The sequence below is a fragment of the Cricetulus griseus genome, chromosome 4 (assembly GCF_003668045.3).
Source record: "Cricetulus griseus strain 17A/GY chromosome 4, alternate assembly CriGri-PICRH-1.0, whole genome shotgun sequence".
Taxonomy (NCBI): Eukaryota; Metazoa; Chordata; class Mammalia; order Rodentia; family Cricetidae; genus Cricetulus; species Cricetulus griseus.
In genome coordinates, this window is record NC_048597.1 from 189,282,788 (window position 1) to 189,298,946 (window position 16,159).

A 16,159-nucleotide genomic window follows, 5' to 3' on the forward strand; every position below is an offset into this window, starting at 1 on the left:
GGGGAAACACTGTTAGGATGAGGTGTTTAATTTTAATTGGACATGTTAATTAGGTGAGCCAAAAGAAAACTTTTAATTGTTGGACTTCAATACTTTAATAGCTGGACCTTGATATCAGCCTCTAAGGAGGAAGTGGCCAGTAATCTAACAGTTTAGCAAGGCAGAGGGAATGGGGACAGGCAAAGCCTGTCAGATCCATGCTTGCCATGCTTGGGCCTGCTAGAGTCCCTTCACCCAGTGCTTGCAGTCATTGGGAAGAAGCAAAGTCAATCCGCACCCCAATTCCTAGTGGCAGTTAGGGCTACTACCTCTTTAGAGGTGCTGATGAGAGCAGGAGGTAAAAAAATTAGCTCGGCAACTTAGGGTAGAGGACCCCCACCCCCAAAAGTAACCAGTTTATTTCTTGTCTAAGAGGCAGGGATAGATGGCGGGATAGATGGCTGAGTGGTTGTGAGCACTTGTTGCTCTTGCAAAGGACCCAGGTTCAGTTTTCGGCACCCATAAATATGGTGGCTCACAACCATCAGGAACTCCAGTTTCAGGACATCCAACAACCTCCTCTAAACTCCTCAGACATCAGGTACACATGTGGCGCACATAGGTAAGATGTGTATACATAGGCAAGATGTTCATAAACATAAACATAAAATGTAAAAGCCAGAAATGACAATGACAGCCAAGCCCTTTCCAGAAGCTGGAGATGTCAGAAACATTAATGAGGGCACAGTTCCCTGATCTGACTCCTAAGTGATTGTTAGGGTTACCTGTAGTGTGTAACAATAAATGTGTATTAAGAAAAAAGTCCTTCTAGTCAACAGAATAGAATTTCTGGTCTGGACGGAGAGGCAAATAACATTCTACTTGGGCCAGGTTAGTCACCGGGGCAAAGGACCACCTAGGGAGGAGGGTTTACTGTAAGCCACACCAAAAGAGGCAGAGTAATTAGACTTACAAAGAGAATGTCAGCCTGCAGGGCCACAGCCCCATAGCTTCCTAAGTCTGCCTGCTTCTCTAAACTATACAGAAGAGTGAGCTCTCCTTTTCTTTGTTTTTCTTTCTTTCTTTTCCTTTCTTTCTTTCTTTCTTTCTTTTTCTTCCTTCCTTCCTTTCCTTCTTTCTTCCTTTCTTCTCTCCTCTTCCTCCTCCCTTTTCTAATCTAAGCATGCTGCCCATAATACTCTGGGAATAAAACTCAGTATTACTGTTTTTTTTTTTTTTTTTTTTTTTTTTTTTTTTTTTTTTTTTTTTTTACCCTTTCTCTGAAGGTCTCCTCTTGCACCATGAGGCTGTTTGTCCATGCTAGGTGAAATGGGATGGCTTTCTTCACTACCTCCTTCTCCACTCTCTTCCAGCAGTTTAGAGTTACAGCTTGCCTGTACGGGTGGTGGGGGGTAGGGGGTGTGTATGGTGGCACACGCCTTTAATCCCAGCGCTTGGAAGTCAGAGGCAGGCAGATCTCTGAGTCCCAGAACAGTCAGAACACCTTGTCTCAATAAATAAATCAACAAGTAAATTTAGGAGACTGGAGAACACAGACAACGCACGCACGCCTATCTATAATTCAAATCTTAAAAATTTAAAGAGATAACTTTTAAGAATAAGCTTTAAAATGTTCTATTTCTGAAATATAGGACAAAAGAAAGGCAGACTGCCACATGCAGCGCCTCATTTGGATGTGTCTGGAGTCTTGGAAGCTTGACTACCCTACGTTCTCCTACAAATGGACCTTGAGAGCTTGTTTGGAGGTTCTAGCAGGGGAGCGCAGCTACTCGTATACCCTTGACCGAAGACCGGTCCTCCTCTATTCGGGGAAGGTCGTCCTCTTCGACCGAGCGCGCAGCTTCGGGAGGGACGCACATGGAGCGGTGAGGGAGGAAGGGGACACCCGCCTAGCCAGCCAGATCAGCCGAATCAACCCTGGCGATCAATGGGGTGACAGATGTCGCAGCCAGATCGCCCTCACATCCGAGAGAATTGGTGAGCGTGCCTAGCTTATAAACCCATAGAAAACTGTGACTTTACACATATGTTGACTTTTCACAACCTATTCCCTAATATGGGCTTGTAATAAAACTTAAATCTTATCTCAATAAAGAAGGTGACTTTTACCTCCCCTCATGCTAAATTTAGGGTAACAATGACTTAAGTTTAGGTTGTTTTTTACGTTAACCAGAATGCTTTGTTGCTGGGCGGAGTATGCTAAACACAGCCGTCTGGATTGGTGAAGCCTTCCGAGTCCCGCCCCCGGGTATGTCTGCTGGCAGTGAGCCATTCTCCGCCTCTCTGCGCCCACAGCCTTTGTCTGGCTGCTGTCACCCGGCGTCCCCTTTCTGGCCTAGGCGTCCGTGTCCCGTGTATCACGGCGGGGCTGGGGTCGCAGCCCTCGGTGCACGTCGGCAGCTCTGCTGAGGCAGGCTGGACGGCGGAAAGTAGACCCAGAGCATCTCCTGGCTCGCGAGCCTCACGTGCCCTGTCTTCATCTCTGGCCCAAGTGACACGCGGAAGCGAGTAGTAAGTCCAAGAATATTATAATGTGCAGAATTTATGGCATCCTGCACTGATAGGATAATGCCCTTACTAGCGAATGACCCCCAGCTTCCTCGGATCCAGAATATGAAAGCCAAGGCTAGAGTTTTGCTCTTTCCTTCGCGTTTTAAGACGGTGGCATCTTTTTACTGTGCTAGGGGAAACGCAACAATAAAAGAAAATAATTCTGCTCTCAAATCCCGATCATTTTATTATGCCCAGACAACTGGGTAGAGGATAGGAGCTAGCCTTGCCGCTCTGTGCTGCTTTCCTTTTTTAGAAAGTCGGAGAGCCATCTTGACATCCGCTATGCGAACGGAAGAGTCACATGGATTCCGTGAGATGGGCATTAGCTGCCCCTGGAGTTAGAGGTACCCCGCCCACTGTATCTTCATATGGCCAGACAATGGATCTTCTTCCATCCACATCACAGCAGGTCCCATTCAGCCAGAAGATCCTTCCTGTCGGGGACTTTCCTTTGTAAATAGAATGTAGTTATCAGAATATTTTTCTGATAACCTTGGTGTTACCCTTGGTTTCTGCGTCATGGCCGATGAATAAGGACAAAGGGAATTAACGTGTTTTTTTGCCAGTTTTATTAATTATACACCCTCTAGGCGAATTTTCTGTTCCTGGTACTCAGCGATCAGCCTTGGTTCCTTGCCCGCATGTGGATTTTTGCTTTTGTTCTCTTCTTTTAGTTTCCTATGGAAATTTTCAGATACAAGCAAACAAAACATGGCATAAATTCTATGTGTGCAGCCCTTACCCTGATTGACAGTAATCAGCTTATGCTGATCCTGTTCGGTGTGTCTCCTCTTGGTTTGGGGGAGTGTTTTAATCCAGACATTGTTTCCCGTGGGAGTGCCACACTTAAGTATTTATTTCTGGCAGGTAAGGGTTATCACACCCAGCAGAATTAGCCGGCTGGCGTTATCAAAGCAGCCTGTCTCCTGCGGAGCTTTTAGTAGTGTGTCACGGTGCTCTAGGCAAGGTCTGTAAACTTTACATTGAGAATAACTTTAGATTTATAGAAAACATGGTGCCACAGAACCCCCAGCCTTTCCTCATGCTGACACCTTACATAACCATGCAAAGAAAGTGTTACTGGTGCCTGAGTAAGTGGACAGCAGACCTTATTATGATTCACTCTTGCTATTCCAGGATTCACTGTGGATTTTAGTCCGGTTTCCCCAAAGCTGTGATGGTTTCTTAGCCTTTCCCTTGTTTCAAACCCTTGACAACACTGAGACCACCAGCGAGGATTCACTGAGAATAACACCTGTCTCCCCACCGTGTCCTCAGCCTTGAGCCCACATCTCACAGAATGTCATGCCTGATTCTACCTTGTGGTTGGGGGACTGTTTTGTTGGTTTTTTGTTTGTTTGTTTGTTTGTTTGTTTTTTAAACAGGTGTTACTTTGCCCTTCTCAGTGTCTCAGCAGGGGGAACAGGAGTACATCCAAATGTCCTCCTTGGGAAACTAAATTTAAGGATTAGATAGTTGGTAAATTCTTTGTGCTGTTCCATGATTAGCATTTTTCTCTTCAAAATAATCAGGTGATCCATGGGTGACGCCCAGGCACCTCTCAACCTTTCAGTTTCCATTATGATCTTTATCAAAATAAGCTATTAGTGGCTTTGTAATTTTATCTTTGATTAGCACTAACTTTTCATTAGTTAGCTCTAATTCTTCTGCAAAACAGCCTTTACTTAATCCCTTCTTTTGGCATTGTCATTATTATTTGTATCTAGCATCTCTTTTGTTTTTGTTTGTTAGTTGTTGTTTTTTTCTCAGATTATTCCAAATTTGGCTGGGGAGTCTCATCAAATAATGTCAAGGCCTTTAGCATGTCATCCATGCTTACTTCTGCACGCTCTGATCTTCATAGAACAGAGTCAATCTGCCTGCAGGAGCCCTACTTCTTATTTGTGGATTGTATTATTTGGAAATCAAGATGTGGGTGCTAATGGGTTCTTTCTCTCTTGCTTCTCCAGGCAGTTTAACTTCCGTGTTTTCAGTCTCTCACCTGTAATAACATTTCCCTTCTGGGGGCAGGGAGGGGAGGATATATATCCCCTCCCCCCTCTCTCAAATTTAGCTTGATAAAGAATTTCTGAAGTCAAAAGAGCAGTTCACAGCTGCAGAATGGTGAGTGTAACAGTGAAAACAACTGTGTATAACGCTGATTTAAAAAAGCAAACAAACTGATACTTATGCAGAAGAGCAAAGGCTGAATATTTGAAAAACCATGTCCCAAAGCAGATTTAAAATTGTCAGGAAGTTGCTCTGTATTCAGGGATTCCATAACAGCTAGCTTGAGAGATGAAAGTGGTGCACACCTTTAGTTCCAGCACTTGGGAGGCAGAAGCAGGTGGATCTCTTTGAGTTGGAGACCATCCTGGTCTACAAGAGCTAGTTCCAGGACAGGGTCCAAAGTTACAGGGTCCAAACCCTGTCTCGAAAAACTAAGTAAGTATGTAAATAAATAAATAAATAAATAAATAAAACCATTCACATTTTTAAAGTAATTATCAATGTATTTGAGTTTATAGCTATCATGCTTGTAACTGCCTTCTGTTTGTTGTCTTTGCTCTTTTTGTTTGTCTTGGTTTTGCTTGGTTTTTGGACTGTGTCTTGGGAGGTTTCTTCCATTAGCATAGGAGACTCAGGATCACTGAAAAGACCATTCCAGCATGGGAGATTATGGTGATATATTATTTATGATTTATTAAAATTTGCCTGAGGATTCAGAAAGCAAAGTCAGCCACAACCTGTAGAAGTCAGGCAGTGGTGATACACACCTTTAATCCCACTACTTGGGAGGTACAGGTAGATGAATCTTTGTTAGTTCGAGGCCACACTCAGCTACCGGAAATAAATTCAGTCCTAAAAAGAAATAGCTCATACAAAGATGATCTCAGCACTTGGGATCACATGCCTTTCATCCCAGGACTCATGAAAGGTATTTAAGACAGGAACAGGGTCTCAGAGCTGGCAGTCATTCTCCAGTCACACAGAGGACAGGAAGGGGCTCAGTCTCAGGATTCTCCAGCCTTGCTGAAGAGAGGCAGAAATCTGAGACTTGGTGAAGAGCTCATGGATCAGCCCTTTCAGCCTGAGCTAGTGACTGGCTGCTTTGCTTTTCGGATCTTCAGCTTGAAACTTGAACACCAGTATCTGTCTCTGGGTCTTTTATTTTTTTCATGTTAGAGGAGACGATTCTCAAAAGCTACTGAAGTTCAGTACATGTTTGAGGGCAGCTCCTTTCCCCCAGCAACTATTTTCTGCTTATGTAACTTTAGGCAATGGCCTCATGAGTTCCCTGAGTCTGCTAAGCCTCCCTCTGGGAGGTTGTGTTTCAAATGGGAAGGCATTTCTACACAAGACTCCACCCTGTTCACATACATTCTTTCTGCCTTCACTTTTGCAGTGTTTCCCAAATCTTGGAGGGCATGACATTTATTTATTTTGTTCCATTTACAGCTAACCATTGGACTACTATGCCACAACAGAATCACTTATTCTCAACAATTTGACCTGTTCTGAGCCTCCATAACCTACTTCCCCCACCCCACAGAAAATCAGTTTCCCTCTACAGCAGACTGGTAGCAGCAGTAATCTGTGGATAAAAACAAGTGTTTAGAAGGCAATTCAACACAGAATGAAACAACAGCAGTAACTTCCCTGTTGCAACTACAGGTCTGTGTCCTGGATTACAATAGAAAACAAGACTCTCCCCCCCCCCCCCCCCCCCCCCGGGAAGGAGGCCTTCAATCCAATTAGAAAGTGGCTGGTTGCATCCAGATAGCCACAGCACTATTGCATCTTGCCATCTCATCTATCTTGCCTATCATGTTGATAGTGTAGCAAGCAGGATCCATAGATGAGCAGGACTGTCAGCAACAATTCTTTCCCCAATAGCCTGTGTGTTGCCTTCTTGACTACAAAAGTCTGCCAGCAAGGAAGATGCTTTCAGCTCAGTTCTAGCTTGATTTCTCCATGTCCTACAACAAAAGAATTCAGTACCTTCAGCAATAGGTATGTCCCTTCTAGTTCCTGCATGCAACCAACAGCATTAGCAATAGCCTTTATGGTTTGTGAGGCTTCAGGGGCCTCCCTGGTCTCCAACACATAGGGAGGTGGTTCAGCCTAGCAGTGGGTACTCACCTAGCAACTGTATGGCTGCTCCTGGGATTTCCTTCTAGACCTACACAAGAATGACTTCATTCAAACTCTGTAATTGCTGGGGGGGCGGGGTTTCTGATCCAAATATGTTTCCAAAGCTATAGGACTCTCAAGGGTTAGCAATGTATAGTGAAACCCTTCTCTAGGAAGCATCTCTGAAAGTCTACTGCCATCTATTACAATCAAATGTCAATGACTCTTGGATAATTAAGGGGATAAAAAGAAAACATTACTAAAGTCTAGTGTAGAATAAAAAAATCTTTCTCTTGGAGTTGGAAAGGTGGATCGGCAGTTCAAAGCACTTGCTACCCTTGCAGAGGACCTGGGTTTAGTTCCCAGCACTGAAATGGCAGCACACAACTGTGTATTTCTAGTTCCTGGGTACCTGATGCCTTCTTCTTGGATATGTGGGCATTGCACACATGTGGTAGACATATATACGAACAAAATACTCACACACACAAAATAAAAGCAAAGCTTTTTTAAAAAAGAATGAAAAGATCTCATCATTTCTGTCATTTGTTAAAAGCAATGTTGGCTGGAGGAAAACTCACCCTCATTCTCACAAGCTGCTGTCATGAGACCATTACACATTTCCCGCCCACAATAGCTTCAGCAAGCCTGGCTCATAGTGTTTGGCTCAGTCCAGGATCATGATAGAAGGGGTCTAGGCTGTCCCTGTTATGTCTGTTACTGGAGCCAGCTTCCTGGTTCTGACAGGTCTTGGCCCAGGACCATGACCATTGTCATGCATGGATAGCCACCCCTGGCTGCTAAAATGACCTAGGTCTGGGTATACAATTTCCACTGGGTGTCGAATGTACACCACATATTTAACCTGTAGGTTAAATTTAATCTTTTTCACCTGTATTGTTCTAGTTTCTACTTTTTTTTCCCCTTGTGTTTGCCCTTCTCTTTTCCTACTTATCGAGACTTGGCTTTCCTTCCCAGGATCTTCTTGTGGTCTTTGCCCAGATTTAGCCTGTTGATAACTAACCACTGCTGGGGTGGATGCCCACATGGACAGTTGTGCCATTAGCCTTTTCTCGATGCACTCAATGTAGATGACGTATTTCTTCCTGTACACCTGGACCACTTTGTCAATCTGCTGACCTTTGTAGTGTCCTCGGACGACCTGAACTTCATCATCCTTTCGAATGGGCATAGCTCGAACATTGTACTTCTGTCTCAGTTCTTTGGAAAGAGGGATGACATGATCTTCCTCTGAATGTGAGAAGGTGCATTGAGATGCTGTTTGCTGTTCTTGCTTCGGTCCGAATTCATGAAGGGATTCAACTTCATTTTGGCGGCTGCGATCCAGTGATGGCCACAAAAGGAAAGAGGAACTAGTTTCTACTTCTTTTATCCCTTTAGGAAACTTCCATTCAGGCTCCAGCATTCCAGAGACAGATGATCCCAGAACTTTTGGTCAGTCCTTTCCCTAGGAATTCTGCCTTTACATAAATCATACCCCATGTTCTTTTGAGTGACCCAGGCAGGTCCCATTATCTGCTTTCCCAGTCTTCACCCAATCCTAGATGTCATAGCCCTCATGATAAACCCAGTTTGTATGCTGGTCCACACAGACCCCTGACACCTCTCCTATGACATAAAGATCACATCCCACTAAAGCCCCATACCAATCTCAGTGTCCTTGTAAAAATAAGTTCTTTCTCGGCTCTCCTGTGAACACAGTCCTATCCTCGTCTGCATCCTGGAACATGGGTTTCTCCACCTTCCATATCTCTGCACTGATTCTTCCTGTCTGTGGTGGTTTGAATAGGAATGGCCCCCATAGACTTGTGTGTGTGTGTAAGTGTATGTGTGAGTGTGTGTGTGTGTGTGTGTGTGTGTGTGTGTGTGTGTGTGTGTATGCTTGGCTCACAGGGAGTAGTACTATTAGGAGGCATGGCCTTGTTGGAAGAAGTGTGTCACTGAAGGGGTGGGCTTTGAGGTCTTATAAGCTCCAGTCTGGCCAGTGTGATACAGTTTTCCTTCTGCCCGTGGATCAAGATGTAAGACTCTCAGGTGGGCAGTGGTGGCACACATATTTAATCATGGCAATTGGGAGACAGAGGCAGGCAGAGATCTATCTATGAGTTTGAGGCTGGTATGGTCTACAGAGTGAGTTCCAGGACAGCCAAGGCTACACAGAGAAACCCAGTCTTGAAGCCCTGCCCCACCCCCCAAAAAAGGTGCAGGACTCTCAGCTCCTTATCCATCACCATGTCTGCCTGCATGCTGCTGTGTTTCCTGCCATGATAACAATGGGCTTAACCTCTGAACTGTAAGGCACCCCAGTTACATGCTTTCTTTTATAAGAGTTGCCATGGTTATGGTGTCTCTTCACAGCAATAGAAACTGTAACACCATCTTTTGATGTGACGAAGGGCTCTTGAGTATAGATTATAGTATGTACTCGCTTTCCTTTGTGTACTACCAGCTGTAAGACATGGCAAGACAACTCTTTCCTATCCTCCACTCCTTTGTCTGTTTTTCCTACCAAATCAGAGTGGAATGGGCAATACTGTTCACACACCCTCTTCTCATTGTAAGTCCTCCCTTGTTTTCTAGGCAGACAGCTCAGCCACAGTTGCACCTCCTGTCACCCATTGCAGTGGCCACACAGTGCTGCCATAGCCTAAAATCATAGCCCATACATGCTACTTCCAGCGATGGAAATATGTTCTCTAGTCCATCAACTGTTTAGAGGACACCCCTGTACTCACATGGTAGACCTCATTCATCAAGGAGGCATGTCACACCATAACACCTAGACAACAACCTTGGGGTTCCCCCAAAGGGATGTTTCACCCTTAGACAGCTAGGCCTTGGTAAGGTATTTTATTCCCCACAGCAGGGAGCCCAGGACTGCTTCTCCCTGACACACATTTGGATCTATAGGTCCTTGTACAGGTGCTACTTGTGTTTTCTGGTTTTCCCTAGAGAGAAGCAAATAATGTCTATTCACCCCAGATAGGGTATCAGTGGCAGACTAAAAGGAGCCTATCTAGAAGCCCATTTATCTTGGTAAACCAATTAGTTTAGTGTGGTTACTTCCAGGAGCTTGATTGGATGATCACACAGGAGTACACAGGAGCATACAGGACTTGGGTTGCTGCACCATTGAGAAGTCCACCTCAGCATGGATAACAAGAGCTGCATCACCAGAGCTCTTTGGACAGCTTCCAGTCAGCTAGCTGCCCAAAAGTCTCTTCGCCCTAATGATTGTTTACTAATTCAGCCTCAAGGCATATTAGCTTCGTAAGTTCCCTGGCTTTTGTGAGCCTCATCATCCTACCAGGATTCTTCGATGCAAAACCAAACAAAAAAAAGTTCTCATCTTGAAGAAGATAAGGCAGAGCCTCTAGAATTATCTAGAAGATAATTATCTAGAAGATAATTCTAGAGCCAAATGTGAGTGACCATGGCTGGGGAACACAGATTTTGTTTATCTCAAATTCTGTGTTCTGATGTGGAAGTGAGAGACTGGAGTTAGAGTCTAGACTTCAGACAGACTCCCTTGTAGGCGAACAGAAGGGAGAGAGGCCATAAATGGGTAAGAAAGGTGGTAAATTTCCAAGATGGCCGACTTCTTCCTCAGTCAGGTCTAGCTACCCACCCTTAACAAGCACATTAAAAGAGCCTATTTAGCCGGATGGTGGTGGTGCACACCTTTAATCCCAGCAGAGGCAGGCGGATCTCTATGAATTGAAAGTCAGTCTGGTCTACAGAGCGAGTTCCAGGATAGCCAGGACTATTACACAGAGAAACCCTGTCTCAAAAAAACGAAAAAGAAAAGAAGAGAGAGAGAGAGAGACTATTTAAAAATGGAAAGGAGATTTAGTCAATATGGCCACACTGGGAAGAAGGACAAGGCATCCAGCCATCCCCTATCTTCCCAGCTGCAAGTCTGTCTTCCAGGTCCTGAAGTGAGATCAAAGTTTAAGCAGAGAGCCAAGGGTATGCACGTCTGTGAGGTAGTGGTCTCTGCATCCTGTCCACGAAGACTCATCATTTTTCTGAGTTTCAGTGTCATCTTGTAAGGTGCTCTGACAAGCTGTTAGAGACTGTGTGAATGAAATCACTTCCCAGAAGGCAAACTCCCCCTCTGGCCCGGACATTCTCCTTTTCCCATCATGAGATTAGTGGGGAGAGTCCCATTTCTTTGAGGCCCATTGTTCAAGAGTCTGATAGTCAGACTGAGAGACACAAAGTATCTCTTTACAATATCGTTATTTCTGCCAGGCCTGTTACAGAAACTCAACTCATTATGCATTATGTAAGAGTTTGGGGGGGGCAGCGCTTTTGAACAGGTGCTGAGGTCTATGAGGGCCTCATTAGTGGATTAATATCACTGAGGAGTAGGTATTAAAGAACCAGCCTGCCTCCATCTTCAGCTTCAAAGCCATCTTATAGTAAAGACAAACTAGGCTCGTTCCCGATTATGATTAACACTGTTTCTCCAGGGTTGGGCTGTGTCCCACCTATAACCTAACTACAAATAGTTCTGTATTGCCTATTCCAGGAATGGCAATCATGTCTTCATTTCAAAATGAAGTTGTTTATAAGCCATCTGCCTCATTGCAAATGAAATGAAAGAAAACAGTGTGCCCTCCTCAATGAGAAAGGAATGGGGGGGACAAAGTCATGCTGTCATTAGGAACCACTCCTAAGATGAATGAATGCATGACTCTGCCCCTCCCCTTTCTCATCTAGGACACACTGTTTGTTTTTCATTTTACCCTGTGTTGTAGAACGAGGCAGTGAGATAGCCTTCCTTTCTAGGTGGAAGCCCCTCCGTTTTGGTTTGCCCAACCTGCAGAACTGTAAGCCTTTATAGTTTGTTTTCAAAAATAAACTCTTGACTCTCAAGTTCTGCTTTAGCAGCCAAAAATGGGCCATGGCATGATGCTTCATTCTCCCATTCTTTATTGGACCTCATGATTTTTTGTTTGTTTGTTTGTTTTTTGTTTTTCAAGACAGGGTTTCTCTGTGTAGCTTTGGAGCCTATCCTGGCACTCGCTCTGGAGACCAGGATGGCCTCGAACTCACAGAGAGCCACCTGCCTCCGCCTCCCGAGTGCTGGGATTAAAGGCATGCGCCACCAGTGCCCGTTGGACCTCCTGATTCTGTAGACATACAATTAATCCACAAATCTGCCAGCTATAACCATTCAATATGTTGCTGCTATAGTTAGTTTGAATAAAGTTCATTTATCTGTATGCTTCTATTACCTACCTTCCCCCAAATAGAATGTAAACACTGCCAGCACAAGAAGAGGAAGTGTTATACCCCCCTTGTAGTGCCAACACCCCAAAAGAGTGTACTTGGTAATGTTTGTTGAATGAGCCAGTGAGTTTCTAGAACACACCAGTTCTCCCGGGGAACAAAGTGTTAACCAACCGAAAGTGTAAACTGAAGCCTTGGAGGCGTGAGCATTTCCTAAATGCTCACTGGCTGGTGGGCGGAGATTTCAATCAAATCTGAAGGCTAAGAACTTTCATTTAACAGCTTCTGTCTCCAGAGCGGGTCCTAGAAGAATAAGGTTAGTGAGTGTGTGTGTGTGTGTGTGTGTGTGTGTGTCCTCCTCTTGCGCTCAATAGTTACACTAAAATCGACAGCTTATAATCAGCAACTGTTTTAATTTTCTAATTTATTTGATGTTCATGATTTCAAAGCTTGTTTAGGCCAGATAAAAGGCACAACTTTTTCTGCATAGAAGGTAAGTGATTGATACGATCTAGGGGTCTTGGTAGCGTTTATTTTCTCTGCCAATTAAGTAATTAAAAGGCAGGAAAATTTTTCGACCTCAAGAGATGGCAGTGAAAAGAGCTCAACCACCACAAACAGGAACAGACAGGATCAAGAAAAGCTGTTTATGGGGGCTATGGAACCACACGCATGCCGCAGACACGCAGAGAAAGAGGACATACACTCACATGCTGTTGACACACAGGGAAATAGGCCTTCTGCAGGGCACAGGCGAAAACTTCAGGCTCTTCTCCAGGGCTGGAGTTTTTAGTCTCTGAAGAGTTCTTCTCCCCTAATTTAGGGTCGGTCAGTTTGAAGGAAGGATGTTTTTCCGGCCTGTGTAAGTATGTCCGGATCAGCTTAGAACTTGCCGAACTGGTTCATCAGCGGTAGACCCGCTGGTGGGAGAAAAAAAAGCCTCCAAGGGCTTGTTTTAAAGGGCGGGGCTTTTGTCTAAGCCTGGAGGGTGTAGAAGAAGCCATCTTGGAAGTTCGTCTTTTTTACTTATCCAAACTCCCCTCCCTAGCATCTGTCTGTTTACTGGGGAGTCTGTGTAACTCCTAATCTTTTGTGACTATGTCTGTGCTCAGCTTGTATATGATGGCACGCTGTAACACCCTCATTCATTATGTATTTATTCTAACTTCAAAAGTAAGTCCTTAAGATTTAAGTGGGATTTAACTGACTGATTGATATAAGATGCAAAGCAAAATTTGAAAGTACGGTTTTTTTTTTGTTTTGTTTTTCGAGACAGGGTTTCTCAGTAGCTTTGGAGCCTGTCCTGGAACTCACTCTGTAGACCAGGCTAGGCTGGCCTTGAACACACAGAGATCTGCCTGCTTCTGAGTGCTGGGACTAAAGGTGTGTGCCGCTTGCAGCTGCCACCGCCACCATCATCAAAAATACTCGTTGGTGTTTGAGTCACTATGTATCTTTTCCTCCCTAGGAAAACCTCAAATATTTTCTAACTATTAAAAAGAAGATCGGCACCAGCCATAGTGTGCCATCATGCTTCAAAAGCAAACAAAATCTTTCTTCATCTGACTACTCCATGTGTTGGGAAGATTTAACCCAACCGATCAAACACTGGAGTTTTCCTCCCTGTCCTACTCGTGCAGGGACCTGTGTTGAGCTGAGAAGCAGGGGTTTGTTTGTCCTCATTGTTTTCAGACTCGCCCTAGCCTTTAACCACATGGCAGCTCACTTGGTTTATTCTTGAGTAGCTACTAGGACCCAGGAAGATAAGAGGCAGTCGCTCTCTCCTCTCTCCTCTCTCCTCTCTCTCTCTCTCTCTCTCTCTCTCTCTCTCTCTCTCTCTCTCTCTCTCTCTCTCTCTCTCTCTCTCTCTCTCTCTCTCTCTCTCTCTCTCTCTCTCTCCTCTCTCTCTCTCTCTCTCTCTCTCTCTCTCTCCTCTCTCTCTCTCTCTCTCTCTCTCTCCTCTCTCTCTCTCCTCTCTCTCCTCTCTCTCTCTCTCTCTCTCTCTCTTTCTCTCTCTCTCTCTGCTTTACATTTTCCATCTAAGCAAACATATAAGCCCTTCGCATTTTGTGAACATAAACCAACTGATAAAATGTTTAGTTTCTGAGTATGAAAGATGGGGAGAAGGTAATAGGAGCACCTGGGTCAGACCCTGGGTCCCACAGGAGTGCTGTGTGACTGCAGGAAAAATCCATATAATTAATAGAGAGCTTTTTGGAAGGGCTGGTTTCAAGCAGGAGCCTGTGCTAGCTGGCGACATCAAACACCAAGACCCATGTCCCATGTTGGCCCAGTGGTTAGTTTACAGGAAAAGTAGACAAGGGGTTATATGCTGACCCCCCGGGGCAGGCTGGTTGAATTTTTATTCTAGATTCAGTTTCCTTAACTTCATCTGGGCCAGGTCTCCTCATTTCTTTTCCTTAAAAAAAAAAAAAGAAAGAAAGAAAAAATGTTTTAAGTGCATGGGTGTTTTGTCTGCATGTCTGTCTGTGTACCACATATGTACAGTAGGGTGTCAGATCCCCTGGAGCTGGAGAGAGCTGCCATTTGGGTGCTGGGATTGAAACCACCACCACCCTCCCCCATCCTCTGAAAGAGCAGCCAGTGCTATTAACAGTTGAGCCATCTCTCCAGCCCTGACTGCTAGGACCACCTCTGTGGTCCAGAAGCGTTCTCTGGAGAATGCTGCCCACTTCTAACAGAAGCATCTTTTCTCACATGCAAATGTGGCTGTAATCTGAGAGGGAGAAGGGCCATTTAGGTTGCTATGTTTAGCGATTTGCACAGCTATCTCCTTTCAGCCTCATAACTAACCAAATGAGTTATCAGTGAGTGGATATGAAAAAAACATTTGGCCTTGTGCAAATGAGGAAACGGAGACTCAGAGAACTTAAGAAACTAGTTAAAAAGAAAGGTACATTTTTTCTTTTATTGCTCGATTGAACTAGGGCCTGTTCATGCTCAGTAAGCACTCTACCCCTAAGCTATATCCTCAGTTCTCTTTTCATGTTTTATTTTGACACAGGGTCTCTCTGTGTAGCTCTGGCTGTCCTGGAACTCGCTCTGCAGACCAGACTGTCCTGGAACTCACAGAGATCTGCCTGTCTCTGCCTAGATTAAAGGCATGTGCCACCACTCCCAGGCTACTTCTTCCTTTTTTTTTTTTTTCTTAGCAGTGACCTAAGTAGCTACATATAGCTACTTTCTGCTTAACCCAGCTGAGCTCTGGGTTGAGGAGCTGCACACAGGACTCAGCTCCCAAGGTCATCATACCAAAAGCTCGTTTAGTGAACTAACAGTTGACTCAGTACACACTTGGATGGCTCTTGAGGAGTAGGAACCAGAGTCTTGGTTTGTTGGTTCTCAAGTCCATTCCTGTCTCTCAGAATTCTACTCTAAAAGCAGGCTGAGCAAGCCTTGAGGAGCAGGCCAGTAAGTAGAAAGTGTTCCTTCATGGTCTCTGCTTCAGTTCCTACCTTGGCTTCCCTCAATAGACTGTTCAGGAGAATATGTAAAGCAAATAAACTGTTTTCAGTCAGAGTTTTTATTGTAGCAACAGAAAGCAAATAACAGCAGAAAGTAAACTAAGGCTGTGTTCAATTTCTGTAATGCTGTATTATATGTACACCCCAGTGTGTGTGTGTGTGTGTGTGTGTGTGTGTGTGTGTGTGTGTGTGTAAAACCCAGGACCTCTTCCTTGTGAAGCAAATATTCTACCACTCCACCCCCCACATACATAGGCCAGCAATGTGATATTTTGTTTGTTTTTGTTTTAATGATACTATTTATTTCAATATACTTAACAAAGAAAATAAGTGTGGTAGTTTTTTTTTTTTCCCCCTTTGGCAAAAACTTTCATCTTTATGTGTGCGGTTGCCCTGATTGACCATAATGCATTTTAGCAAAATATATTTGGGAACAACATATCTAATAAAGCTTTCTATAGAGAGAGCAGATGCTAAATAATTTTGCTAAATGACCAGATGCTTGGAAATGCGCATCACGGTTCCCTTGCCTCAGCCTGGGACGTGTGCCCCTATGCCCAGGTGCCTCTTTATTTCTTGTGCCTGAAGAAGTGATTGCTGAGGGGAGAGTATCACTTTGCATGTTTAAAAATAATTTAACCCAGAATTTTGTATTTTACAAATTTACTTTGCACAACTGAGCTAAGGGCTCAATGTCACCACTTCAGTGATGACATTCAGTGTTTGTG

At 44.4% G+C, this 16,159-nt stretch overlaps 1 protein-coding gene and 1 pseudogene across 3 annotated transcripts in view; one reads left to right on the forward strand and one right to left on the reverse strand.

The window, feature by feature from the left end:
• The first annotated feature begins 2,296 nt into the window (after positions 1-2,296).
• LOC100753254 (glutathione S-transferase A4) overlaps positions 2,297-16,159 on the forward strand; it is a 30,122-nt gene continuing 16,259 nt past the window's right edge. Inside the window, exon 1 of one of the 3 annotated variants that reach the window (XM_027411098.2) lies at positions 2,297-2,511. The gene's annotated coding sequence lies outside the window, so the exon portion shown is untranslated. Of the gene's footprint in view, positions 2,512-12,118; positions 12,263-13,281; positions 13,330-16,159 lie in introns of those variants that run through there. The other 2 variants (XM_027411097.2, XM_027411099.2) reach the window with 2 other exon arrangements.
• On the reverse strand, positions 7,639-8,065 carry LOC118238699 (annotated as a pseudogene).